A 23,698-nucleotide genomic window follows, 5' to 3' on the forward strand; every position below is an offset into this window, starting at 1 on the left:
GTTGCAAGCATGCAGAAAATGTCTTCTGAGATGCTGCTTAACTCCATCAGGGATTTTTCTTTTATCTCCACGATCCTGTCGAATATCTCTTCTTCCATTGAGTACTTGGGCTTTGAAAACAGGAAAATGTCCATGGGGGCCAAATTGGGTGAGTAAGGAGGGCTAGGGGATGACCATCATGCTGTCTGATCTTGTGTTTTCCCGGTAAATCTTCTGGGTTAAAGTCTCTAGAGTTTCACCCTGGGTCTGTTCCTCTTTGTGCCAGCTTCCGTGTTCTCTTTCTGTCAGCTTTGTGTCTCCCTCTGGTGCCATTCCATGCAAGTATTTACACTGCTATACATGATCTCCTGTGGGTCAGGTGGCTGCTGATTGGTCAGCTGTCATATTTTCCCGTGGTCATCTCCTGTCAATTCCCTTTGATTCTCAGGAAATGATCTCAAGTTCTGTCAAAGTTGTCTGTGAAAATGTATCTGTGGTCATCTTGATCTGAATTTCTTCTTTCACAATCCTATCCCAGTATCCCTGAGATCGGCAGAGGAGTTTTGTTACTTCCCAGTGAATCATTGATTTTATTTGATGATTGCCATAAAAAATCACTATGATTTCAATCATTGTGATTTTCTTCAATGCTGTGCTCGGCTACTGCTGACCCAGTCAGAGGTGCTTGCTGTGTTGTTTTAATCTCAATCGTTTGGCCTGTCTTACCAACGTAGAATTCACAACATGAACAGGGTCTGTTCTTGATATATGGTGTTTTAAGTCCAATTGGATCTTTTGCTTTCACCAACTGTTGTCTTAATATCGGTCGTGGCTGATGAATAATTTCAAAGTCAAATCTTTTCTCGAGAATTTCAAGGATTCTTGAGATTTTTCCTGGAACTTTGGAGTCATGTGGCCTTGATTACTACTGTCAATTCTTCCCCTGGGGTTGATCTGCATGGGCCCAAGGACCTTTTAAGGATCATGGAAATCTGGCGATTGTTGTAGCCATTCTGGATGAAGGTCTTCTTGAGGTGTTGAAGGTCTTGTGGGAGGCTTTCTTTGTTCACTATATACCTTTCTCTGTGGATGAGTGATTAGAATACTAGGTTCTCCTGGGATTCATGATATTGGCTCTTTCAATCCAGGTAGAGGTCTGTGTGAAGGGGTTTCTGATACATATTGTGACCAATTGTGCTCTCCTTTTGGTGAACTAAAATATCTAGGAATGGAAAATGTCTCTTCTTCTCCTTCTTCATTGTGAATTGGATGTATGGGTGTCCATTCATATGCTGAAGAAATTCATCCAGTCTGTGTGACCAAACTATGAAGGTTACGGCCATGTACCTGTCGAAACTTTTTCATGACAAAATTGCTGATAAGCAAGGCCAAATGATTGTGTTGCCATGATGCAACATCCACTCACCATTTGGCTACCATTCATATCTTATTCTCCTCATAGCTGTGTGCTATTTTCTCAGGGTTTCACGGTAATAGAGGTGATTGTCTTATGCTGAGAAGAACGTTTTGGTAGACAACACCCTTCTGGTTGAAGAAAACAGTGAACATGAATTCAACGTATGATCTCACCTGACAAACTTCTTTGGGTCTCTTAGAGGTTTTTGATCTCAGTGATTGGATCCTCATTTCCACGTTGCACCCTTAAACTCATGCATTGTCCTCAGTGATGATGCCTTTCAAAAATTTCTCATTGAAAAATTTGCCATTTCTAGAAGTTGTTTTTATTGCTGTTGTTTTTGTTCTGCAAACATCAGACTGAGAACAAACTTCACAGCAATAAGTGCATCTGCAGTTTTTCAGTTATTTCAATTCCCTGGCGTAAACTAAATGAGAGTCTGCACTCTTCTTCAGCAATTTAAGAAGAGGCTGATCAAATGAGGACTTAGCCTCACAAGGGTTGGGCAACCCATCTGTCATCTGTCAAGGTTCCGTCCTGAATTTGGATTGTCTTCAGACGATGTCCGACCCTGTTTGAATGTCCCATACCACTCATGATGCTGTTAATGACTCTAAGCATTCATCTTGACTTCCTCCAGTAACATTAGAAAACTCTCCATAAATATTTTCCCAAGCTTCACAGAAAATGTCATGGTATATTGCCAAATCCCAAAAACCTGATTCACTAAAGCAGCCATATGTTTGCATCTGTGAAGCTTATTGATGTTTTGCAAAGTTGGTTGTTTTGAAGGGAGGCTTGAGCTGAAGAATTACACCAAACCCAATGCACTCTGACCCTTTATTGGTGCACATATAAACAGGCCTAGAACTTTTTGATCCGGTCTTGTACAGTGCCATATTCTGCTAAAGTATGCATGCACTGCCTGTTCTATAAATAGGAAAGCTTCAGCTGATCATTGCTGATCTCATCTAGCCCATGTGAATCATGTGGCAGGATTTTATTAATGCTTGTTTTAATTAATTCTATTGTCTTTTTAAATTTAGTTGAGACTATTATTGAAATCAAATGTCATGGTCTATGGTAATTTTAATGCAGGTTTGGTATGGGCTTCAAGGGTACCTAAGTACTCTCTCTACACCACTCCAACTATCACATCATACAGTTACTCCTACACACCTAGCATGTCACATCCTTCAATTTTAGTTTGAAAGGTGAATGTATGAAAAATGTATTCATTTAGGCTGTTTTTGCATTTTATATTTCTATAAAAGGTGCACTGAAGTGGTTAGATTTATCATTTTGAATGCCATCTCTGGGAGGACTAAATGCTGGTAGGACCTAGAGTTTGGGAAAAAGATGTTAATAAAAGTTTATACATGTGGTATACAATCCATTGTAAGCCAATATTTTTTAATCGAAACAGCCATAAATCATGAATTTTCTTGGTAGCAATCATGCCAATTTGGTATAATTGTTCTTATATTATGTCTAATCTCCATTTAGGTGACTTATAGTACATTGTGGCTAACTGCATTGCTTTACTTCATTTTCATTCTCCCCATTCACATTCTTGACTTTGTCAAATATGTGGTGGGAATATTAAGGAGAAGTACTATTTCGTGCTACTCAGACTCAGTGTTGAATCTGTCTTCAATGATGTTCAAGACAGACTTTGCCATCATGTGAAATTGTGACATGGGTTTGTTTTACCTTCGATTTCCACTAAATGATGCAAAAATTTATTTACACGCCCTGGTTTCAAAACCACAGTATAATCTTTAGATGTGTACCATTTGGAGCTCTTTGGGAGAAAAAATTTCATTTTTGAAATATTCTGATTACAGAGGAAACTGATTGGTTAAAATTGTTATCAATGAATTGAAAGCATTAAATGTTATTGGAAAACATATAATGGGAACTGCTAAAGGAGATAAGATTGCGCATGTGACTTAAAATACTGGATGAATTAAAGTACTGTATTTTCCCATCGGTAACGCACTCCTAGATTTTTTTAGCTATCGTGGATTTGTATAGAATCCACGCATCTATATATATTTATATGCGCTTGTAAAAATTTTATATATTGTGTGTAAAAATACTTCTATATTCATACACTAATAGATGGTAACAACCAATGAAACAAATGAAATCATAACTGCCTGTGGCTATATCTTCTGTAATTATACAGAAGATTTGAGCCAGTTGATTGAAATTAATTCCAAAGAACAGAAGGATCAAAAAATAAACAATATTTACAAGCCAACACAATATACTGCCTTATTGCTTTTTGGCTATGATTCGTAAGCCAAAACGAGGCAGGTTTGTGTGTCCTTTTATTTGCTACTCAAAGTAACTGTCAGCAAATCAAATATAAACAAAGAAGAGAATGTAATGAAATAATTGACTTTGTAATTCCACACACTTTATTTAAAAACACACGACCCAGGTTTCGACGTTGAACGTCATCATCAGGTGGTCCTCATAGAAGCACGCTGGCTATATATACCTTCTGATCATAGGAGGGGGGGGTTGGTCAGAGAGGGAGGTCGGAGGGGTAAAAAGGTTACAATGTAGCTGGGAAGAAAAGAGAATTACATTTTTGATTTAGAAGAGTGGTAGGTCTAGGAGTGGGGAGTGGGAGGGATACAAAATTTCGTTGGCAAGATCATCTTTCCAACGGACACATTTCAAAATTTCTAACTGCTCCAAAGCATCGAGCCTTTGACCTTTTTCTTCAAAATGAATAATTTTTGTCACAAAGTCACTTTTGTGATCACTTTCGATGAGGTGTTTTGCAAAGAGGGATGTTATGTTCTTATTTTTTACACATGTTTGGTGTTCTTTAATCCTTTCTTTAAATTTCCGTCCTGTTTGTCCAATATACTTTGTGCTACAATCCGAGCACTTTAACTCATACACTCCACTCCTCTCGTTTTCGGGGACTTTGTCTTTAGTGTGAGAGATCAGGTTCTTAAGGCATGAACGACTGTAAAAGGCACATTTAATTTTTTCTTTAGGTAAACTTTTAATTACTTTTTGAGAAATAGTCCCAAGATATAGTATTCTCCGCCATTTGGCAGTGGGATCTTTTACATGTTCGGGGTTGTAAATGTGGCTTAAGGCTATTTTTGTAAGTTTATTCCGGTAAAGTTTATTTATTAGATCTTCTGAATACCCATTGTTTACTGCTAACGTTTTAATTACATTAAGTTCCTTATTTACATTGAATTTTGACATAGGGATAGCGGTCAAACGGTGGATCATTGCATGAAATGCCGAAAGCTTTTGGGTGAAGCAATGCCTTGAAGAGGAATTAATTAATTGGTCTGTATACATTTCTTTCCTAAAAATGGAATACTGTAACCCATCTTTGTCTTTAGAAATGGATAGGTCGAGGAAATTCAGGGAACCTTTTTCCTCTTTTTCACACGTGAATTGTACATTAGAATTGATAGAATTTAGATGTGCTAGAAACTGATCTAGTTGCCTATCAGAACCTGTCCACACACAGAAGACATCGTCTACATATCTTAACCAACAAAATACATTATTAATGAGAGGGTAGGCTGAGGAGAACAAAACTTTTTCAAAATTGTCCATATACATATCGGCCAGGAGTGGGGACAAGGGCGAGCCCATGGCTAAACCATTGGGTTGTTGGAAATAGGTACCATTAAAAATGAAATAATTTTGGGAAACACACGTCTTAAGTAATGCACAAAGTTCACTTATAACTGGAACTGGGATGGATTTCCGGATGAGGATGTCTTCGGCAAGGTTCACCGCTTCCATGGGTGGCACGTTGGTGAAAAGGTTGCGTACATCAAAGGAAACAAGCATGCACTTTTTCTTGTGTGGAATTACAAAGTCAATTATTTCATTACATTTCAATATGTTATGCAAATTCCACAAAGTTACGCCTGAGACAACAAATTTTAAAGAAGAGAATGACTGAAATAGAATTTTCTTGTTTTGTTTGCTTTACTTAGCTTGGTAAGCATCGGCGATCAGCTGTTTTGCACACCCTTCAAGTTCTATGAAAGTGCCGCCCATATGATGATTGTTTCAAACCTGAATTAAGCTATAGTAGTATAGAATTTTCTCATGAAAATTACCCATGAAGAAGAAAATTGTATACAGCAATGTTTAAGCTAGAAGTCATCAATTTTGCAAAAAAAGAGGAAATTGCAAGGCTGCCAGGATTTATTCATTAATAAATCTTTTAAATTAAAGTTACGTTCTAGTTGGGAAAAGTGGATGATGTCTGATATGAAAAACTACACAGAATTGGGAAGGATTAAAAGTGTCTTATGAAGAAATAAGCGGGTGGGTCCTGGAAAGTTGGCAGGGTGTCAGAGTAACTTATGTAAAAAATGGATTTGAAAAAGCCTTAGGCAATATTTCAATGCTAGTGCTAGAAGATTAGGAAGAGTTAACTTCGAAGAGTGAACTCGTTGATGTGCTTGAAGAGATAATAAATGCACTACATTCATTTAATTGTTATTCAGGTGACAAATTTCTTGGATTCGAGTGATCTACCTATGCTATCATATATTTATATGTACGTGTTATATAATACAACGCACTCGTGTATGTGAAGTACTGTGCATTAGAATAAGGAATTGCTACATATTAGAATGAATGAAGTGTATAAATTATATGTTTCTTCTTTTTCTCATGGAGTCATGAGATAAAATAACCGTAACTGTAGCAGATCTGTTTAAAATAGAATGCAATTAGAACAGCATGCTTCCAGACTAATTTATTTTTGGGAGACTCTTCTTTAAATTGTTGTGTACATAGGTGTGTAAATGTTCGGATTTTTTCAATTTTCATCACATAACGTGCATCGTCATTTTTTTTATCAACTCAACATTTTTGTATAGATAAAGCGCGCGTTATCCTTGGGAAAATACGGTAGTTGTAATCGATCTTATTCTCTCATTTCATGAGTAAGTGAGACCACATTGTGAAGGAAGGAAAATTGACTATTTGACAAAGAAATATTAAGACATTTTCCTCCCTGGATCAATCAACAATCAATACAATAGAAAATGTTAGAAACACCCTGTCAAAGTACTCTTTAAAAAAATGAATCAACTTAAGAATATTCTAAATATCATTAAAGAATTAAAAGTTCCTCTAATGTGTTTTGCCTAACACTCCTGCCAATTATTTTTAAAAGAGAACATTTGGAATATGAAGATGAAAATACAGCTGCCTTTAGCAGTGGCAGCAACACATTATTTGTTTGAGATACCTTGATGACATGAGAGATTGGCTTATGACAGTTTATTATTTCTTGTGCAACTGGATTGGAGTATAAATCTTTAATGGAGCAGAAAGTCATCCCTAGTTGAAGAGAATTAAAATTGGCTAAGTAGTAGAAAATAAAACTAATTTCACTGCTTCATTTCACCTGAAAATCCTCGCATAATAACATTGCACTGAAATTATAGTACCCATGCATATAGAATTTACTCTGTATTGTTTTTTGTGCATTTCTTACTGTGTAGAATTATTGACTTGGAGGATTGGAAAAATGCTCCATCCTTTGAAAAACTTTTAGAAATGAAATTTTAACCATATAATTCCTGGAACACATAGTTGAGCTGAGTGATATCTCCAATAGTTAAACAGAGTAATTACTCCTTGTTTATGCCAAAGATATCATAAATGTAATATTCTTGTGTATATCATTTAAATGCCAGCAAGAGAGTGGTTTTAGTCTTATAGTTGATTTTAAGTTTTGGAAAACCTATTTTGATTTGTTTAACCCACTAAAGATAATTTTAGATTTGAATGCCAATTTTAGTTTTATTATATTTATCACTGTGGTTCATTCTAAAATCTTGTCTCTATCAGTGGCAAATTAGTTTAACATCTGCATTTGTTATTACTTGCTAAAAACAATCTTCGTGTTTCTTGTGTTAATATACATATTGAGAATTCAAAATTGATCAGTTTGCTCTCTCACATTTTTAATTTGCATCTCAATACTACAATGTTAGATGGTCAGATTTTAATCCCTTACTGCTATGACAAGTGTTGTTACTTAAAAATGTCTTCACAGGCAATGATGAGAGAGAAAAATGCAGAAATTTGCTTCATTAGTTGTTAGCCTGACTCTTCACTGCCATTGTTAATTAAATTTTTATCCTTGAGATGAAGTTAGAACTGAAATTGCTACTTGAAGAAATTGAATGTGTTTGTGGTTATGCTTTTGTGTCCAGTCTCATAGATGATTAATTTAAGAATCTCCAAGAAATGTGACTTGTTCCAAAAGTGCATTGTACAAGTTTTTAAATAGTTGGTACCGAACATTCACACTTGCATATTGCTGTAATGCTCTGCAATGGCAATACTCTGTTCTGAAAAGCACTCAAGTGGTGCATAGTTGCCTAGTTCAGGAGAGTAGCTGCATTGGGTCGTCATTGATCTTTTTCCAGGCTGCATGAATCTTCTTTTCTCCCATAGAGAACCCAAATTCCATAATTCGTTTCAAAGAAATCATGTTGTTGTGGTCTAAAGGACTAGCAGAGGGTCATTATCAGATATATAGCTTGTAAATGATAGACAGATGCATAAATTCTCGGAGTCCATAATACCATACATTTATTTATTTGATGTGAATCAAAGTGATACCCTTGCATTGGCTCCGTGTTAGCTGTGGCGTAGGAAGTGAGATTTTCATTGGGAAGAGATTCCCACAGCAACATGAGTCTTAAGCTGACAAGGAAATTTGTCCAGACCTCAACTTCAAGTTTTATGCTTTAAAAAAATCCAACAGGTATGAGGTTACTGTTACATGGGCAGTCCGAGAAGCTTCATTTGGACAAAGTGTTAATCCATTGGCAGCTCCACGTTGTAAGGTTTATGCAATTGTGGGGGAGAGAGAGGGTTTAAAATCAATTGACTGTGAATACTAACCTTGACAGAATGTCCCCATGGTCAATCAGTATAAAAATGGCCTATGGTCGGAATTCTGTCAAACTGATAGTTATTTGCAATAATGAGATTTTGCTAATTGATGTACCCATGGCTATTTCTTCTGCCACAAACTTCCCTTAGTGAGGGCATAGAAAAATGGTGAGCCAAATGACTTCCCTTTGTGGGACATTGTCCTTAGGGTTTTTCTAAACAGATCTTGGAATGAGTTGTTGCCAGAAAGTAGAAAAAACAGTAGCTAGCTTTTTGTGTGATGATTTAGCCTGGAGCATTCCTGATGTGGTTGCAACTCTGGGGATTATGTCATAAAACGGTCTGTCCTTAGTCTAAAATGCTGTCACATTTTAGCAATTATTTATATCCCATGGGGAAATGGTTATAGCAGGAACAAACGATAAAGCCTTTTGCATATTAGGAACTTTTGTGATTGAAATTTTCAATAAGGTTAATTTCAATAATAAACTATTTATCAATGAGGAAAGATTGTTATCATGAGTTAGGGGCACTGGAAACTTCATATCAAACTCCAATGTTGTATGTTCCACCTCCTGAAAGGTTAGTTTATTTGAACGGCTTACAATTACTGAATCACATAGGTATGCATCTAGGTGATTTGTATGTCCTGGTAGCTAGGTCATATGTCCATTGTGGTTAATAAGATGCTTTAAAAATAAGGAATTTGGTTACTATTGTTGATTCAAAATCATTCTGTGAGCTCTTCTGAATTAACTACAAATATCTTATGAAAATTACACTTAATTGATGGGTAATTTGATATTTCATTGTAAATGCACATTTTGGGAACATGTGGGTTAATGCTCCTTTCCTGTCCATTTGAGGTACGTTTGTTGATGAGGTGATTACCTGCCCCCAATTTGTCTCTTACTCCAGTCCCTTTGTATTTTAATTTGTATGAAGGTGAACCTCCAGGATTAAAATGAGCCTCTCTTCATAAGATATTCAGCATTAAAGTTTGAAATAGTTTGTAGGCTTGGAGATAAGGAGGCAGGTGAATTATATGTAAATCTTTATTTTTGTCTCAGAATTTGTAAAAACTCCTAAAACAAGAAAAGTAACTTTTCATAAGGAGCTCATTCTCCATTGTGCTGCTGGTAAAGTGCTCCACAGAATAGTGCCCACTGCTTTTGGACTCATAGCCCTTTCTCAGTGTTTCATTGGTGTTTTGGTGATTTAACTAACTGCATAAGAATATCACCACTACCACCAGCCTCATGGGGGCTGGTTTTTTTGTAATAGTTATAAGTGAAGTCAGCAAAGGCACATAGCATGTAAAAGTCAATTCAATTGTAGACATTTAAGGCCTGACCTTTGGCCTGCACCAATTATGGTTTTCAAGTTAATTTGATGACCCTTGCATTACAACGTGGGTTGCGCTAAGTTTACGTAGTGCACCCAGATTGATTTGAGTACAAGTTCCACTGATCAGAAGGTGAGGGCTACATCTATTCTGACTTTGCCACATTAACACTGTTTACATCTGACTAGCCCTCATGTTTAGCATTAAGTGGTGAAACTTTCTCAGGCATTATTTCAAGTAGGAAACTTAGCGATAAAGAAGTTTTTGCCTTCAAGTTCAGATGTTGTATTCCATCAATTGTTTGCTGATAATTATTATTATTATTATTATTATTATTATTTGGGATACATTGCTGTTAGGCGATAAGCCGGGTGGCAATGACATGATATAACAAACAGTAGTCATTCTTAAAACATATCACAGTGTCATTAAATAGTCGTATAGTAGACTTACAAAATAAAAAAATGAGAAAAAACAATATATTTTGATACAGCCATACACCTTCTGCCGTATTGCATTTAACAATCCCATCATGTATACCTTTTGCATTCATGCCTAAATGATTTAATGCTTTTGGGTAAGGGCTTAAAGAGTTCATCAGGCAGCTGGTTCCACTCTTTGATTCCCATATTTAGGAACGAAAACTTGGCGGTGTTTGTCCTTTGGGGCATGTATTTGATTTTAAGCGGGTGATCATTCCTGCCGAGATAACATGGCTTATTTACACTCTCGTTCAGTTCTTTCCCGCCTCCGTCAGCTTTCAATATTTTAAAAATGGCACACAGTCTATTCAGCTTCCGTCTGTTCTTTAGTGACCCCCATCCTAGTGAGCCTAGCATGTCGCTTACACTGTCAGTCTGCCTATGGCGCCCTAAAACGTACCTGGCAGCCTTCCTTTGCACTGCTTCTAATTTTTTCACATGCCCTATTTCAAAGGGATCCCATACTGTGGTCGCATATTCGACAATAGGCCTTACAATTGTTTTGAAGGCCAATTCTTTAGTTGATTTAGTGCTTCCTTTGAGGCTCCGCATGACCCAGTGGAGCGATTTAAAGGCCTTGCCTACCACATAATCTGTGTGAAGTCCCCACCCTAAGTCTTTACTTAGGTGTACCCCTAGATATTTACAATTATCTTTTGTTACAATCGTTTCTCCCATTATTTTATATACCCTTCCCTCACCTGCCTTCCTTTTGGAGAATGAGATGTGGATAGTTTTTGCAATGTTTATCTCCATTTTGTTGATTTTGATCCAATTAGCCACGTTATCTATGTCACCCTGCAGAACGTCGCGATCACTGCTGCTGCTGATTTCCCTATAGAGTATACAGTCATCAGCGAACAATCATATTTTGGAATTGACACATTCAGCAAGGTCATTCACGTAACAAAGAAACAGAGGAGGACCAAGCACGCTACCCTGAGGTACTCCGGATGTGACGCGGGTTTCTTCTGAGATTTTGTGCCCAACACGAACCTGCTGGGTTCTATCTTGTAGGAAGGCCTTCGTCCATAGTAGTACTCTTTTATCAATATTTAGTTTTTTTAGTTATAAAGAGGTGGTAAATAATTTAAGTGATCAATGGTGATCTGAGATGTCTCTTATTGTCTTGATATAAATTGAGTACCAAAGATACTTGAATGAATAATTAGAGTGGAAACATTTGGAGGCTGTTTAAGTACCTGTATTTGTGACTCAATACCTCAAATTACTATGGAGGAGGATCTAACATTTGCAGACTTCTTAAAGAGGATACGTAGGCTTCCTATTGTTGGAAGTTGTAATGCGACTCGTGTTGATGTTCATTATTTCCTCTGACAATGCAAGCAGTGCTGTAATGGAGTAAACCTAAACCTCATTGACCAATGGCATAGGAAAAAAGTGTGTAATTTGTTTAAAGTGCTGAAGACTTTTTAGATTGATGTCTGGGAATATTTTTGTGTTGCCAATATTTCCTATAGCATTCTTTTGAGGTCCCTCATGGATACTTATTTATTTTTCTTATCTCTAAAATGAGAATGTGAGTTGATGCACAATTCTATGCATTTTTGCTGTAAGTTTGCTCATACCTTTTTGTATAATTAACTTTTGACCAAGATTTCCTCGGACATTATTAAAAATTGGCATGTCTATGGGGTCCATTCAGATAAAAACTGTAAGGATTACCTGAAGCTTCATTATGAAATATCCTTGCTCAAATGGTAATTGCCAGTAGCTGTTGACCAGTATTAAAATACACTAGCTTTCTGAATTATATGTAGGCTAACTTGATTTTCTCTTGTAATTTTAGATACTGAAACACTTCTTTGTGTATTTTAAATGATAAAAAATTATTTCCAAAAGAGACAGAAGTTCTAAGGCAAAAAGTTAAAGTTTAATGGAAGGTTCATTGAGTACTTTGTTCATAATTTTCATGCCATTATCTTTTCACCACACTCAAGATGTCCGACCAGTAGGGTTGGTATTTTTTGGCCAGCTGCTGCAGTCCTCACTAAGTATAGCTGGTGAATGTCCAGGAGCACCATTGGAATATGACAACAAATCATCTCTTTCCCTTTTAACAGCGGGTGCTTTCCACAACACTTAGAAAACTAGGATAGGAGCCCATTTGACGTTTCCTCTATCACTAGGTCACATTATTGTCAAATAGGCTGGAAAAAAATGCCCCTGAAGTGAGAGATGACTTCTTCCCCACCCCACTCCTTACCCACTATTCAAATGGTTCTATGTGGCTGAGGCTGGTCGGGTTATATAATATTGTCTGAGGAGTGACTGTAAAATATTTCAAGACAATAACTTATGTGACTTGTCAGTGTTCTTGCTTTGTTTCATCATTTTTTTGTGGTGAGTTGTGATGATGTTGGGTATATACAGGCTGTCAGTTAAAAGAAGGAAAACTTTGATTGGTTTCCATAGCTAATGAGCCAGTGTTATGGACTGAGCTTTCCAACCATTTTGTGTTGACATAGGGTGTGGCTAGGTGAAGTACAGGTTGTTCTATTAATTTAAGCTTTGTATCTGTTTTTTATCCAAACAAAGTTAGTTTAGGACACTTTGCACACCATAGACTTTTTGTACAGTCTATATTATGCTGACCTAGGGATTTGTGACAGAAGTAGGTTAATGTTCTTGGCAAATTGTCTATAATCCAAGATGTGTTTATTTAATCTGACCATAAACATATCAAAAATTTTAACGATTAATGAATTATAATATAAATGATAAATAAAATTCTGAGCTGTCATTTTCTAACCCAATTTCAGTTGAATGAATGCCCAGTTCTGAATCATGTTCAATTAGCATACATTAACAAGCAATGTGTTGATGAAAACTATGGTGAAAATTGAATTGAAAAAATGAATACTCAAGCCAACCAGATATTTTTACTATCAATGTAAAGCCCTCATATAAATCTTTATACAATCCCAATGTTTAGCTGGAAAAAGTTTTTTTTTCAGATCTTCTTAATGAATATTTCCATTTTAATTTGAAATTATTATGCTCCAAATAAAATGTGATTTCAAAAGTCTACGGTTTATGGAAGTAAACCTCAAAACTATAATGTTAAGAAAAGACACATAAAAACTTTGATATGTAACATCACATGGCTCAGAAACTTGATTGTTTAAGAAGGTTGGAAGGCATAGGCTTAAGGTTTATTGGTTGTGGGTGTGGAGCAGGATGGAAAAGGTAAATTTGATACAGAGGAAAGCTATCAAAAATATACTCTATTTGTTGAGGGAGGAGAAAGAATTACTGGGAAAAATCCAAAGGAGGCAGGAAAGATCAATGGAGAGAATCTTGGATGGCAGTCAAATGATGAAATCACATAGTGTGTAGGACATTAGGCTGGTGATCTAGGGAAGGTGATGTGCTGTTGGGGTCAGGTTGTGTCTTGCTGGTAGATGAACGAAGAAATATAGCATTGTTCAGTCTTTGTCCATTGAAAACCTTCTTAAAACAATACTTCTACCTAAAAAGAACAATAGTACAGCTCGTTCGGAAATATTGTGTACCAGTTGGAGCCATCATATGTGAAATGCATTGAACCATTCTTTTCTTATGGCATGGGAGAATATTAATCAGGAATTTTGATTTTAAAATCTTCTATGAAGTTAAGTCTGAATTAGTTGTTATAAAACTATAAAATCAGATTTTTTGTGTTTTAACTTTTACAATAAGTTCAACAGATTCAGGCTTGAGGTCGTGGAAGTTCATCATAATGAAATAAGGACAATTTGCACTTTTCCACAGTTTATTTAACGTACGACGCGTTTCAACTCACAGAGTCATCATCAGGTACAAGACAAACTAAATAGTAAGGAGACCTTATTTATATGTACAGAAGATGTGGTTACACGACTCTCCCTCCCCAACCACATCTTCTGTACATATAAATAAGGTCTCCTTACTATTTAGTTTGTCTTGTACCTGATGATGACTCTGTGAGTTGAAACGCGTCGTACGTTAAATAAACTGTGGAAAAGTGCAAATTGTCCTTATTTCATTATTTCATTAACTTTTACAACTTACGGTTAGTGGTGAACTTGGTATATTTGTGATAATGCATGCACCTAGACAATATCTACCTGTGAAATGAAGTGTTGAACAGAAAGTGTTTGGTCATAATCATCTACAAAGTAAAAATACAGGAGGAATCAGGGTTAGGGTAGGTTTGTAGGGTGCAGAAGTGCAAAGAGTAGTATCAGCTGCATCGTGAAGATGGTTTGTGCAATATGACTTTAATACCCATTGTAAAATTGTTCACTACACCAACCTTTCAGAAATGCACCTACACTTGTGGACAAAGCACGGAAGTAGTCGTGTTGCTATACACTGCTTTGCTATACACCTTTACATCTAAATCTCTGAAATTTATAGAATAGTCCCTGGAGAGGAGAGAGACAGAGAAGGTTAGACCTAGTTCCCAGTCCATCTATGGGGAAGCATCGCGCTAGCATTTAGAATCCAAAGAGTGAAGGGCCAGGTGGATTGGATCATGGATGTGCCCTTAGAGAAATAGATACAATCAGCAGGTAAGCACGCCTCCTTAGTACATTCTCCATGCGTGTGTCCATACACCATTTAGTGATTCTTTGTCGATCCTTGACCTTGCAACCGATCTGTCCCTCCTGCCTTGTTGCGCACTACTGCCTCTGTGCATGGCCTACACTTGACCCAGTCATCTGAGGAGCACTGTCCTTGCCAGTTAATTAGAGGAATTCCCATTGATATTCCCTTGAGGACTTTCTTTCTCTTGACTTCTTCCAGTGGGGAGCTCCTGTCTCAGGCAATCCGCAGTTTTGGGGAAAGTCCCTTTCGGCGGTCTTGCCCTCGGACCTCTGCCCTCTGATTCGAGGGACTTACTTGTTCCAATCCTGCCACCCCAGTTCCCTCTTGACCACTCTCCTGTCCTGTTTTTCTGCTGTGCATTCATCATCAACTTCTTCTATCATTGGATGTGGTCTGGCGGCATGTGCTCAGCACCCATGCCTGGAGGGCCTGAAGAGGTTGATTGCTTCACACTACCTTATGCCAAAAGATTTCGCTTAATGTGATTCTTTCACTGAGCGAGGACTGTAAACCCATACCAGGGAAGACTACGAAATGCAAAAGATCTTCCCAGTGTCTGCTGTTGAGTACATCAAGGTATAAGAAATTTTACAACTATCAGGACAGTATTGTTTAAAAGTAGAATTATAATATTTTGTTACAAGAATAAAATAATACTTAAAACACTAGAATCAGATCATGATTAGAGGCTCATTTATTAAAGATACTAGTCTGTTAAAATCTGCTCTAAAATAAAATATGATATAACGTAGTAAACACATCACCACTAGAAGTAGAAATGAGAAATGCTTGAACAAATTTCTTGTCATTAGGGTGTTCTTTATGAGTGAACTATAAAATCTTAAAATTGACTTATGGCTTTGATAAATAGGCCCTGGACAGAGTAAACAGGGGATCGAGATGGTGCGGGGGCTAACGTACTGGCTTCCCACCCTGAGGGCGCGGGTTCAAATCCCGGCGGTGTTGAATATTTTTCAGAGGTATCTCGATCCCTACTTGAGGTGCTTTGTGGAGGGCACTTTGAGTGAGTACGCCGTCCGTCGGATGGGACGTTAAACTGCGGACCCCTTGGCGCCTTTCGTAAAGAGCAGGCTAATGCCGACGCCGGGTTTCTCTCCACCCTTCATCCTTTCCTGTCCATCCCCTATGGCGCAAATGACCTTAGCTGTCGGTCGCCTCCCCTTAAAACTACTACAGAGTAAACAGTTTATGGATAATGGTTTACAACATCAAGAGGTAATCCAAATTGATGTCCCCCATAATTATGCATTACCAATGGCAAGGAATACTTAATTTTGCAAAAGAGAAGTGGCAAATGTAACTTTGATGTACTTGTGTGCCTCTAGTCAGAGCGACTATGAATTTTCATTAAGATACTTGATTCTGTTAGAGGAAAGCAACATGTGCTAAGGGGAGACACATTGAAGAAGACATTTACATTTGAGAGTGTTGCTGATCACTGGTGTTACAAATTTTCTGTTACAAGTTTAAATAAAAGTAAGTGATAGTGAGTGGTGATGATTATTGCAACCTTCCCCTCTATGCAAGGCATTCTCTAGGTGCCCTAACATACCTCAGCATATGATGTACGGAACCCTTAGTATTGACTCACAAATGTGCATTTAATTCTCACATGAAAACTAAACACCATACTCTTACTCTAGTCTTTCTCCTAAGGTAATTATGCTGAAGCGGTAACATAAAGTTGATTCTGGTCTTTCAGTTGAGTTTCTTGTTATTATAAGAATTATTGAAGTTATAATTATATGCATGAAAGTCTTTCTACATATAGGTTTGTACCTTATTTCCTGGCCCATGAGACAGACAGACAATTTTTACCCAAATGTGGACTAAAATCAGACTGCATCTTATGGACCGAGGGTATGGGGGTGTAACTTAGACCAATAAGGTGCCAGCTGATTCACCAGAAAAAATACCATTTCATATTTTTTCCTGCATAAGGCATAGAAAATGGTTGTCTTCATTACAAATTTCAATGATATCACTATTTTATTTAGTAGTAGCTAATAGAGTGTTAATATTTCCTTGAAAGTTCTCCTAAAAGAATTCCTAAATCGTAAATGTATACAATTTAATGTGTTTAGTTATTTCTTACATGTGGTGCTGCATCAAAACTTATGCATTGGGCTAGCAGGGATATCGTCCATCTGTTAATACATTATTTACCTCCTTATATAGTCAGTCTATAGGAACTCAAACTTAAGTAGTATGAGAGTGTCGTAAAGGCACAGAAAATGGTTGCCTTTAATGCATCAAAACATAAGAGAAACTGAAAGTTGCATAAAAAGTTAAAATTAGAAAAACCTCATGGGATCTACAAGAGAAAATAGTCGTACAGCATTGCATTTATACTTGAAATCAGGAATAACACTTCAACAGAAGATGGCTTTGGGAAGCTATTTCGTCCACAAAAGCAGATATTGATTAGGACACAAGAGGAAAGGATAGTTGGGAAAGCAATCATTCAGTGTCATAAAGGATAGCAACAGTTTGCTTCATGGCACGCATAGCCAGAAAAAGGAAACAAGCCACATTGGCCAAATGCACATTCAAACATGAAAACCTGCCACATGGCGAACACATATTGTTTCCCATGATATATTAATGAAAATTATTTATTCACACATGCACAAGTTCACTCTTTGAAGCATTAAAAAGTTGAAAATAATAATTATTAATTGTTTAAAACTGTTGTCAATTAAAGGTTAGGCAATTTAATTAGACTCCGAAATTATGACTAAAACAAAACCTGTTAAATAGGAGTATTGGAGCATATGCACAGACCAAATTTTTCGAAGGCTCCTCTTTACCTCCAGGTCGGCACTCCTCATAATCTAGCCATTTTTTTTATTACTCCTTCTCTTATCAAATAAGGTAATGAGTATTATTGTGATGATAAGTTGCAAAAAATGAACCTTAATACATACACCTGTAAATTAAAATAATACTTAAAATAAAGAACTGACACATTGCAATTTTTTGATGCCGAAAGATTCAGTTTGGACTAATTCTAAAGCTGACATGTTTTAATTTCAAGCAGAATTCTTTCATATGTCGATATGGCTAGTTAACTTTAAAAACCACAGTTAAAGCCACTACACCTCATGTTAGGCAAAGTTTCAATGAGTTCAGCCAAACCATAATTTTTTATTATTTTAGCTACAGAATTGTGCCATTTATATGGTGTATCATCTAATCGATAGCTTGTCTATTTTTTCGCATCTTGGAAAACGGTTTCCTTCCAGAAAAATGTACTGCGGATTTCACGGATCAAATATCAACTCGCTAAATAGTGTAACGAGTCGAATCATGGCCGTAATTAAGTATGACTGCTTATGAGCTGCATGAAAACCGAGACCCATCTAGATTGACTAAAGTCAGCCTCCCATATTGGTTCGCTGACGAAATACGAGTATATAATTATTTTGTTGGTTGGTTTGGGTTATTTATCCTTGTCTGATATTTACATGTTAAAGATATTGTATTACGCAATCGGAATACGTGATCTGTCCAATTTGGGTTCCCCAAATAAATTTCTTGGCAATGGTTCACCTTTAATTCGGTAACATAAAGGAATTAAGCTTTGCTGTTGTTATTTGTCTGTATCGCAAAAAGCGAGCTGTGGTTTATGTCATTCGTGGCCTACCGGCAAGAGCTGTGATTGTCATGGGATTTGCTGCATTCATTTAAACCTCGTTTGTGAAAGAAGGGCTTTTTTCATTTGCCTTTCTCGGGTATTTAGTCGAGTCCTTGAAAGTCGCAGACTCAGTTAATCATAACCGACCCATCAGTTCCCATCTCCAATAGATACCCCCGGACTTAGTGACAAGGTTCAATTTTGAAATATCAATAATCTTCAGCGACCCATGAGCGTGAATTACTTTAATGTTCATAGCTCTTTATCTACTCATAAGATAGTATTTTTAAGTAAAATTTCGTGTACTTTCTTAGTGGGAGATATTTACACATTTTTGGTATCAACTATAAACTTACGCCTTCAATTCAAGATTTTAGATTTGCAAGTTGTTTTTTTTATGTTTGTTTTCGCTTTGTTTGTGCGCATGCACCGTATTTCTATTTCTTGTTAAAGCCTAGCACCGTACGAAAAGGCTTTCCTGTTAACTCGATGAAGTAAAAAAGAATGACAAATTTTATGTAGCCAATGTACGGCACTAGTTCCACGTGATATGCTGTTATTTGGAGTTTTCATTGCATTAGATATGTTAAAGTAACTGAGGTAGATTTAAAAGTACCGATTGTAGGACGAAATCATCTTGATTATTTAAAAAAGTATTGCATTACACTTGAATACTTTTATAGAAATTTTGTACATAATACTACCAAAACAACTTTCAAACGTTCATCGTATTATTGTTATTCAGGCTTGCGTATATTACGGCATAAAAAGGCCAAACTGTGTCCAACGGTTCTTGCCTTTTTTTAAATTTTAATTCTGTTGATAGATTCATGAATTTTTCGGAGAGGGTAAGAAGGTGATATTTCATTTCTCTTTTGATTGATTTCCCTGTAGATACCATATGGAAGAATTCGATTTGAGAAACTGAACTATGCGATGTTCATCCCAGTTATAAGTAAGACGCACTGGATTTTGAAAATAAGGAAGGTCCACTCTCGAAGTTGTGGTTCAATTATGGGGGTGGATTGCAGATACTGCCACGACACTCTCAATGGAGATGAACCCCCGGAGTTAGTAAACAACCGATTTCACAGGTAAACCAGCTCTCTTCGGAATTTGGCATGTCCTGAGTTTAACCTCGGGAATGATTTGGTACCCACTGGAGTAAAAATTCGATACGTAGAGGGCTTCTAAAAAGGTATTGCAAGAGAGAGTAACATTAGGTGGCGCAATATAACCTCCGGGTAAAAGGCATGTCGATGTTCAGCAAAGTAGTGGAAACAGTAAATGCGAAAGAGAGATCTGGATGGTTTAAATATTACTCATCAAGTCTGCCACTAATCTGGAAAACTTGGAAAATTCCGGGATTATTATTTGGGTACGGATTATTGGTTCAAGTTATGAAGCTTTGGAAGTTTTACTGGAAAAAAGTTCTTGCTTCTTCGTCTTTTTCCTCTTCGGCAGAAAACGGTCTTTGTCTGGTGATTCATGAAGGAAGTCGAGTCGGTAAATTCTCAGAAAGGAGGAAGGAAATTAATTTCGTGATACCTAAATATTTATGAAATATTTTCCACAAAGTTAGTTCAGCAAATTTGGTCATATTTTCCTTTTTTAATTTCTTACAACGCATTCGAAACATGTATAGAATATGTAGAGGCATTTTATTTTCTGCAAACGATAATACTTGGAAGAAATGCATCATTGGTAGTTGCAGGTTGAATGTGAAGGGAAGGCATGGTTTTTGGTCGGGAAAGTCGAGGAATATTGGAATCGGAAATAAATAATAATCTGCTCGAGTCTCCGAAATACGTATTCGGCCCCGAGAGGGGAGGTAGAGTTGGCAGCACTGATTGAGAAGGCACGGGAGTGGGGGCCCTCTCCCTCCCCTCCCGCCCACCCCACCTTCCCCTCCTCGAGAACGTAGCTCAGGATCGAGCGAACAGTCGCGACGGTCGGTCGACGACGGCGCGGACGCCACGACGCCTCACAACAGCACGCCCTCCAATCAGCGCTACCCCCTCGACCCCCCTCCAACCTCTTCCCCCGCGAACCCCTCCTCCTTCCGTTCGTTTCGTTGTGCGTGCGTGCGTTTTCTCACATAAGAAGTGCGTGCCCTTTCCATTTTCCTCCCCCACCCCTTCCGCTCCTCCCTATATTTTCCCCGGTGGTGGTTTTCCCGTTCCCTTTCGTCAGGAGCGTGCGTGTCCCTTTCCCCACCACATTCTACACCCTTCCCCCCGCGTTCCAAAGTGAAATAGAGAGCTCCCCTTCGCGTGTGTTTGCGTGTGGGTGTGTGTTTGTGTGAATAAAAGTGTGTTCGTGTGCCTCAAGGAAGACTCTCTCGGCGCCCCTCCCCAGTTAGGACTGCCCTCGCGCTGGCAGTGCGAGCTTCCGCCGTCGGTTTCGACGACGGCGCTGAAAGGGGGTCGCGCCCCCCTGTTGTCCACCGTGTAAGGCTGCCCCTCCCTCCATCCGTCCACCGCGGGGGAACGCTTTATTCCTCGCAGCCCCATTCCCTGGATATCCGCATCGGTCCCCGGAGTGTACATGTCGGTCGCAGGAGCCGACGACTGCTGCGCCTCGAAGACTGCTCGACGGCTGGCCACCTGTCGAGGCCCCGTCCCCATTTGCTGCTGATGCGGCGGCAGTAGTCGCCGCTCCTCACCCTCTCACTCTAGGCCGGTCGAGAGGGCAACCTCTGCCCGCGTTCTCACGCCGCTTGCCCCACCCGCGGGAGCCACGGGGTTTTCCGCCGGCGTTCCAGTCCCTCCCGCCCGGTCGGATTCCGCTTTTTCTGCCCTCAGGCCCGCGAAGGGTAATTCGATGGTCACTAGGCCCATTGGGCTCACCCCAAGGCGAGGTTGGAGGCCGGAGGAATTATTTTGTGACCTGCATTGTCTCCTTGAGAAAATTGAGCCGAGGCAGCGTTGGATTCCAGACTTTGGAATGCAAAAGTGGGCTGGGAACGATCACACTAACTCTCGAATAGTTCTCATGTCGAAACGTTTCAGTTGAGGACTCACGAAGCGTGTTTATTTTCGCCCGTGTTCTTGTTCAGTTCGTTGCGCCTTTGATTTCCTCTTAGACATATGCCACCGTAGAATGCCAAATGCTAAGGAACGATTCGTAGCATGTTCATATAGGCGATTCCAGTCTCTGGATCGCTCTGGAAGGCACGGTTCTTCAGTGTGCGGGCCACGATCCGGCTGGGTTCCTCGTTGCCGCCGGCCCTTCTCGCCGCAATCTCATCGCCCTCGGCTGGGGCGCTCAACAGCCCCCGGTTGCCGTGTCCCGGCTTGAGTGACCCTTCCCGGTGGGGTAATGATGACCTGAGGGCGAGTGGAATTCGACCCGGCCCGGACATCCCGTGGTCACTCCCGGAAGTTGCAGCGTCCGTGACCTGCGACAGCCGAGGACCCTCGTCGAAGAAAATGTGCTTGCTTCGCTCTTCCTGATCCGAGGGAGGTGGCAGTAGGAGCGGGGAGGAGTGTGTGGGTCAAGGGAGGAGGGGTGGTGTCGTTGCCCTCCGAGGGCCCTCCCATCAGTGCTCACCGCACGGTCGGACCCCGGGGGCCTGTCCGCCCGGGGCTCTCTTCGTCGGGGACATGAGCGCGCAGAGGGGCGCGGGAGGAGGGGCCCAGAGGGGGGCGGCGGCCCCCGGGTGCTCGCCCCCCAGATAACCTCGCCCGCACGCCCCTGAGGGCCGCCCCGTCCGTGTGTATCATGCTTTGCTCTGGGAACAGAGAGCAGTCGGAGGAAGAAGGCGAGGGTGGCAACGGTGAGGAGGCCCGAGGCGGCCGCCGCCGCCGCTCGGCTGGGCCCGTGGGCCCCTCGCGGCCCCCGAGGAGGCGAAGGAGGGCACGCTGGGGGGCCAGGACCCCCCTGGTCCATTCGTGACGGCAACACACTCGATCCTCGCTAGAAAGGAAGAGGTCCTCGCGTTCGTCCCCGTCGACTGACTGCCGCCGCTTTTGTTCTTCATCTTCCCTGTTGGGCGGTGGCGCCCCTCTCCCAACGGAGGCGCCGCCCGTTGACTCCGCTACGCTCCGACTTTCACGTAAGGGTTGCTGCACGCGTGCCGTCCACTAAGCGACCAAAAGGCACGCAAAGATGCCTTCAAACCCTTTCCCCTTGTGATGCCTCACCTGAACCCATTGGATATGTGCCTGTCCGCGTTTATTTGTGCTGTAGCAATGATGACTCTAATAGGAGACGGTCGCACACGCGCGATTCCTGCAAGTCGTGTCACATCATCCAATATTTGTCCCGATCATCTGCCCTCTGCATTCCTATTGTCACCAACTGGTTCTCTGTACATATTCCCTCGTGGTTGTGAACGGCACGGTCATATTGTTAATGTTTAGGTACTTATTTCGCTCCAGTTTAATTGAAGGACTCGTGTAGAAATGAAAAATAAGTAATGTTCCATTAACAAAACTTTACGTACGACTTAGATTTCATTGTTGATACACCAACACTAGATGACATATCACTATTAGTGCAGCATTTCATGAAAGTCCATCTGGATTATGTCGGAATATGGGTAGTGAGTAACATTTTCTTTGTAGAAAATTGCATGTAGATCATTTCCATTCCATGCGTTTGGATTGCACGCAATATTTTCTGAATCTTCGGCGTTTTGTTCACTAGGGACTCGTTTTCATGCAAATCCGAAAATTGTAAAACTGATTCACTGGTTAATTTCGCCGCAACAATTCGCGGCAATGCAATGAGACCTAAAACCTAATCGACACAAGTGCCGAAGTACCGAGAACGCCAAGATTCGCGGAGCGAGACACCTGAGACGGAGTAAGGATCAATTTTCTTTCCAATGCTTAATTTTCCTCTCGTTTTTCTGCCGTTGACGGAGCAGATTAAAAATCTATTGGGGAAAAAAATTAACGTTCACTGCATTTGCATGCGAAAATGGCGCCAGAAATGCAGTAAATGTTGAATCGAGACTTCCTTCCTGATTAAGATTTTTTTTCATTCTATATGCTAAAGATACCACTTTAACTTTGTCTCGGGATTCAGGCGCAAGATTCCTTACCTGTGAACAACATCCACGGAAGAGCTTTTCCGTCTCTGTACAAACCAAATTATGTTATGACATGAATAAAGTTTCATTTAAAGCTTTGAACCACGATCGCAATGCCGAGAGTCGACCCTAAGTCTTCTAAATACTCTAGCAGTTCATCAATATAGCCGGCCAGGGCACAGGAAGAAGCGCTCGCAGAAGCAGGGGGTGGCCTGGGAGGGAGGGCGAGGGGCCCAAGCAATCGCCGGGCTGCTTCATCCGG

General features: G+C 39.7%; 1 protein-coding gene across 1 annotated transcript in view; it reads left to right on the plus strand.

The window, feature by feature from the left end:
• Positions 1 to 23,698, plus strand: part of LOC139691334 (patj homolog) — a 133,388-nt gene that overhangs the window by 24,506 nt on the left and 85,184 nt on the right. The window lies entirely within an intron of this gene.

The sequence above is a fragment of the Hetaerina americana genome, unplaced genomic scaffold (genome assembly GCF_022747635.1).
Source record: "Hetaerina americana unplaced genomic scaffold, ioHetAmer1.1.p SCAF_33, whole genome shotgun sequence".
Classification (NCBI taxonomy): Eukaryota; Metazoa; Arthropoda; class Insecta; order Odonata; family Calopterygidae; genus Hetaerina; species Hetaerina americana.